This window comes from Camellia sinensis, chromosome 8 (genome assembly GCF_055761805.1).
Source record: "Camellia sinensis isolate YWXY chromosome 8, ASM5576180v1, whole genome shotgun sequence".
In the NCBI taxonomy this organism is placed as follows: domain Eukaryota; kingdom Viridiplantae; phylum Streptophyta; class Magnoliopsida; order Ericales; family Theaceae; genus Camellia; species Camellia sinensis.
Window position 1 is genome coordinate 179,155,846 of NC_138968.1, and position 7,050 is coordinate 179,162,895.

Sequence of the window (7,050 nt, forward strand, 5' to 3'; positions counted from 1 at the left end):
TATCAAATTAGCTTGTTTCCAAACGAGGCATAAGTCTGACTCGCAACCTAAGACTATTTACCCAAGTCTAACCTGGCTTCGTTTGAAAAGTAAGTTGCTTTTTGACTTTTTAATTATTTTAGTCTGAGACTAAAAAGTCTTGTTTGAGTTGGGCTCCTTGGCTTTTTTAACTTTTATAAAAAAAAATAAAAATAAAATGATTATAATTTAAATATGATATTTTATTTTATTGACTTTTTAATCTATTATGTCTTTTTTGAGACATTTTAGCCAAAAAGTTTGCCGACTTTTCAGGCCAAACGAGGACTTAAGTTTGACTTGCCTATTAGGGCTAAGCAAGGAATCCGTGAAATCCGTAATTCGATCCAGTCCAGTCCAATCCGATAGGTTTGGATTGGTTTTTTGAATCCGTGGTTCGGTTCCAGATGAAAGAATTAAAAATCCACAATCCACAGATTGGTTCTGAATTGAACCCCAGGTTCCGGATTGGAACCGATCCGGACCGTATACAAATAGTCTATATTTTTATTATACATCCTCCCCATAGTATCTTCTCTTATTCTATATAGAACCTAAACTCAAACCTAAGCCTGTATAATATCTTTTTTTATTACTTTTGTTTGTTAGTTTTTAGTTTTAATTTGTAATGGTCTAAATACTTATGGTGAAACTAGTTTTCTTATGATTATTTAAATTCTAGAACAGTATGTCGCCATTATAGAAAAATATGTTACTATTGTGGAACTAATATAGCGCTATGTTTATGTTTTTATGAAATTAAAGTGTTATATATATTTTTTTTGTTATTTAATTATGTGAATCTGTGATCCTAAACCGATCCAATCTGTGTTTAAATGGATTGGTTCCATGATTTAAACGAATTAGATTGGTTCAAATTTTTCAGGAACCGTAGATAACGGATTGGTCTTGGTTTTACCCCAATCCGATCCAATTCGGACCATACTCACCCGTATTGCCTATATTGTCCATAATTTTTTTTTTATATTTTTGTAGCTGATTTGATTAATTTGTTAAAATTAAAAATTAACATTTCTTTTAATAAAATTACTAATAACATCAAGAATAATCTATATATTATATAATGAAAATGAAGTTTTTAATCCACAAGCCTTATTGGAGCTCCAATATCTCAATCTTAATTTTTTAATTTTTTAATTTAAAAAAAAAATATCTCAGCATTTATTGACTTATCGCATACTTACACCCTTTTCAACTTCTTCTATATACTATGATTATTGATGGGATTGTTAAATTATTTTTATAAAAAAAATCTAAAAAAATAATTTGTATATTAAAAAATATCTAAAACAAATATAAATTCTTATTAAATCTATCTATCTATCTATTATATAAGGAAAAGGGGGTTCCAACCCAGCAATGTGGAAGCTCCAAGTTCCCAATCTAAATTTCATTATTTTTTGGATTTTTAAAAATTAAAAAAATATTATATTGACTAACTCTTATTCAAGCAAAAATAAATAAATAAATAAAAATTAATATTCCTTGATTTATGACTTTCAAATGAAAAGTATATCAAATCTATAAAAAAAAAAGAAAGTATACTAATTCATTTCAAAATTTAAATTTGAGAGACACCAAATATAAAAAACAATCTATTAATTTAAATTTAAAATTGGCACAATATAAATTTAAAATTATAATGATCTATCCAATGATTTATAAGTTTTAAATACAAATTTAAAATTATCACAATTGTCACGCCCCCAAAATATAATACAACAATCCATTCCATAAGATCTATGAACATAATAAAATGATCTACTTCATTCATCAAGGTTTCTATTACAAAAGGGAATTGCATACATTATAAATTCATAAACATTCATTCTGAATTTACAGCATGTAGTTCACATTAACGATAACAAAATAAATACCCTACGGGCTTACGTCTTTTCAAGATATCACTTGGTTACAATAAAAGAAAGAGTCATAAGCTCTATACAAGTTAAGCCATTGGCTTGAATAAACATTTAAGCACAAAAATAACAAAAATAGAGCCTTCAGCCGTCAATTCTCCCAAGCTATGTGGTGGCATGTCACCAGTACTTGAAAATATTTTCCCAAGTAGGGTGAGCCAAAACCCAGTAGAGATAAACTAACACAGTATATGAGGTTTAACTAAATGTCAAATAAATGTTTCATAATCATGATCAACTTACATTCTTTCCTTAACCATTCAATATAGATGACCATATCTCAATCCATTTCCATTCATTCATTTCGGGTTAATCCATTAACCAAGTTCATTATTATCTAATCAACCAAAATGAGACTACAACTCAACGGTTCACAATTCAATACATTCATCATTCCAACACTTCTATTTTGCCATTTTACGGAACTCTCATCTGAGGGAACTGGCACCCATATATATTTTACCCTGGACACTCCGACCAATTTAATTTTGAATGGAGTCCATCCTCTATCTCCTCCCAAACAGTGTAGTACATCCCCTTTCTTCTCCTAAACAGTTATACATATACAATGTATAAAAATATCGTCATATACAATGACCATCCACAACACATATTCAATGTCTCAATCATACCGTCATATTTAATGACACAATTTAAATGATAGGTTTCAATTTATCTAATCCTCATACAATGTCTACAACAATCATAGTTATCCTCCACCAATAGTCCAAAACATATATTTCTAGACAGATACACAATCTTTTAAACAAATAATTTATCAAATTTCCATAGGTGAGTAATTTAACAAATCTAACTACACCGTTCATTCACATATCCTTTCAATTTCACGTTTCCCATATCAATTTCATTATTTAGACAATTTGGTTATCCAACTCAAATTATGGCAAATTTTTCCCTTTTTTAAATATCAACCCGAAGGCTAAATTTTACCATTTTAACACTAGAGAATCTCATATACAAGCCCCATAGTCATTTTTTAAAAACAACATGGAAAACCCCTCTTTCAATTTTGAATTTAAACTCTAACTTTACTCAAATCCTCCAAAATCCCACAATTTATACAAAACAACAAGTACCTAGGTTAAAAACCATATTAAGGTGTAGAATGTCCCTATCTCAAAGACAGAAGACGAGTCAAGCAAGGATGGAACTTCAAAAGTAACGAAACCAACTTTTACTCAGATCAAAGTGAAGAGCTTGAGGAGTTCTACCTTTTTAATGAAGGCAGAAGGGTGTAGAGATCAAAGGATCTAGGTCAAAATGTAGAGAGAATATGAGTTTGAGAGAGAGAAACTCTCAACTTTAGGGTTTTGGGTGAAAATATATGAAAAAGTGATATAAAAAGTGTTTTTCGCGATCTGATATACGCGCAGTCCGCTCGAGCGGAGAGTTTGACGCTCGAGCGTCGACACAAACTTTTGTTCTGCTCGAGCGCAAGAAGAGGCCTGCTCGAGCATGGAATACACACCTCCAGAACTTTTGCAGACGACGGACCAACCACTTGAACTCAAGAAAGGACGCTCAAGCGCCCACCCGCTCGAGCGTAGGAACGCCGCTCGAGCTTGAAAGACACCCCTCTAGCACTTTTGTAGACGTGCAAAGTACTAAAGGTTTGCAACTCCCACTCGAGTGCAAGAAAATTCGCTCGAGCGGAGGACCAAAATTTACATATCCCGCTCGAGCACAATAATAGCCACTCGAGCAGAAGACCAAAAATCTGGGCAACACAAGGTTTGAAAACTAAGCAACCCACCTGTTCCAAACACACCCATAAGCACCCAAAGACCAATTTCAAAGGTATGCAAGGGAAGAAAGGAGATACACAACAATACAAAGGCACTAAACCTGAGTCCGGAACATCACAAGAGTCGAGTCAAAACCGGGATCGCTATAATAATTAGCTCATATTTTTTGCATTTAAAAGCAATAAGAGTGACATTGAGATTATTTATATATTTTACAAAGAATGCTTTTAAGAAGGAATATTATGAGAGTTTCAAAACCTCATCCTATTAAAGTTTAAAGTTGCAATTCTTTATTTTTTTTTTCTTTTTTTGATTTTGTTTAATTTTTGTTAATATGTGTCACACTATGATTGATTTATAAATTAATTTTATATGCTTAAAATAAAATTTTAAATTTAGATTCTTTCTTAAATTATGTTACCAGAATAAGATCAATATTCATTCCTTAATTTATGCATCTTTTATTAAATTATAAAATAAAATTTTAAATTTAAATTCTTTATTAAATTATTTTACTATAATTGGAATGAGATCAGTATTCACATGTGTCATAATATTATTGGTCAAAACATAATATGTTGTTAAATATACATATTCAAATTATTAATCACTATTAAAAGTTTATATTTTTACTTTTTGTCATTTATGGTTTTAAATTTTATAAATAAAAAAAAAATTATGTTCTTCTAAATTACAAGGACTTAAACAATAATTTTTTTTAATACAAATATTTTTTTGAACAAAATAAAAAAAAATTAAGAATATAAATGACTTTTTTTAACAATTATCAAAAATAATGGATTGTATTTTTTTTTTATCTCAATTGTCAATAAAACAAATTAAAATATAAATATAATTTTTTCTTGGCTTAAATAGTGAAGAACTGACTTTTGCTAAAATCAAATAAAAATAAACATTTTTTTTTTCTATTAAAAGTGATAATTGGTAAAACCTATTTTTTTTATATAATAAAAGAAGAAAATGGGAGTTACATGTGATAATTTATTATTCCAATAATACTACATACCCACACTTTCACCCACAATAATGTGACAAGGGAGTTGGCCGCATGTCATTGAGTGTATAACAAATTAAAAGTTGACACATATGATACCACATCATTGTAGATACAATTGTGGGTGTTTTTTTTTGTGGGTCTCAAATATTTTTTTATTATTCATCTAGACTTTTTTAACACTTGCGAAATATGGTGGATTCTGTTAATTTTTTTTTTTAATCTCAATGGTCAATTAAACAAACTAAAATGAAAAATAAATTTTTTTTTGCTCAAATTGCTGAAAAGTGATTTTTGCTAAAACAAATAGAAATAAATGTTATATTTTTAATAAAAGTGATGGTTTGTGAAATATCTTTTTTTAATTTAAAAAAATAAGGGCTATTGGTGAAACCTATTTTTTTGGTATAATAAAAGAAGAAAATGGAAGCTACATGTGAAAATTTATTGTTTCAGTAATGCTATATATCCACACTTTCACCTGCAATGATGCGACAAGGGAGTTGGCCCCATGTCATTGAGTGTATAGCAAATCAAGAGTTGACATATATGGTACCACATCATTGTGGATACAATTGTGAGTGTTTTTTTTTTTGTGGGTCTCAAACATTTTTTTTATTATTCATCTAGACTTTTTTTAACACTTGCGAAACATGGTGGATTCTATTAATTTTTTTTTTAAATCTTAATGGTCAATTAAACAAACTAAAATGAAAAAGGAAAAAATTTTGCCTCAAATTTCTAAAAATTGAGTTTTGCTAAAACAAATAGAAATAAATGTTATATTTTTAATAAAAGTGATGGTTTGTGAAATATCTTTTTTTTTTATTTAAAAAAATGAGTGTTATAGGTGATAATTTATTAGTCATCTATAATATTAGATTAAATGAGAATACCATTCTAAATTTTCTTCTTACCTTTTTTTTATACATATACTTTTATTTTGTAGAAATTTAATTTTATTATATTTAAATATTTTATTGCAATTTTTAAATTAAAAATAATTTTTGAAAATTCATATTTAAATTATTTTATGCCATTATAAAATATAATTTTTTTAATATCAACTTATTCGATTATCCCTTTCTAAAAGGTGTATTCAGTTTTGTTCATTAAAATTAAATTTTTAATTAATCTTATTTATTATTAAAAAAATAAATTAGCAAATCTATCTATCTATCTATATCTATATAAGAAAACAAGGGTGTTGATGGGATATTTGTCTTAGGTGGCATACAAATTGATGGCTGAGATTACACTTCTTGCCATGCATTTCAAGGGCTGAGATCACACTTCTCTTTTGTTTTTCTTTCTCTCTCAGGCTCTATTTGTTCAAGTTTCAAAATTCAAACATTTCAAAGGTTTGATACCATTCTCTCTTTACCAAACGTTCTCTTCCCCATTCCACCCTCTCTCTCTCAAACAAACTCTTTGTTCTCTTTCTCTTCTACCCGATCTCTCCCCATCGGAGCCCATCCTATGCGGGTATCCAACCTCAACCCCCTATTCATTCTCGATTTTGCCCATTGCAACCCCGACCGAAGGGTTCGATTTTTCCCATTACAATCTGAAATTGCCTATTTCAATCTGAAATCGAAGGGTTCGATTTTGCCCATTACAATATGAAATTGCCCATTTCAATCGTTCAAAGTTGAGCGAGTCGTCTTCGATCAAATGATGGGTTTTGCAAGTCGACTGATTTCAATTTCAAATTTTCTTCAGTTTCGTATTTCAGGAGGTCAGATTTTCTTCCAACAAAACACTCTTTCAAACTTCGAACTCAACCTACTGTATGAATCTCTTCATCTTCTATGTTTTGCAGATCACACTAGAGAACCCATTATGTTATGGAGGTAACGATCTTTGTTAGAATATGATTTATTGAGTTCCATTTAATTGAAATTTTGTGTTGTGGTTATGAGTTTTGTTTCCACATAATGTGTTTAACCTGTGTGTTTCTAATTTTTTTTTTTTAAACATTTATTATTAGCATTGTGTATGTATATTGTTTTAGATCAATTGTTAAACAAACTTGCAGGTTGGAATTTTGGAGATTGTTGTAGAGCTATTGGTGTTTCTAATTTTTTTTTAAATTTTTTATTAGGCACGAGCTATTGGTGTTTCTAATCTTATTTAAGAAGATTGGGCAATCTTTTATGTTCTTTTTATTAGAAAAAAAAAAAATTGTGTTAGTTTTTTTCAATTGTTTTTTATGCTGATTTAGTTATTTATTTATTTATCTATTTTATAGCTTTAATTATGATTGATTCTTACCATTCGTATCTGAAGCATTGCTTTCAATTTGCTTAAT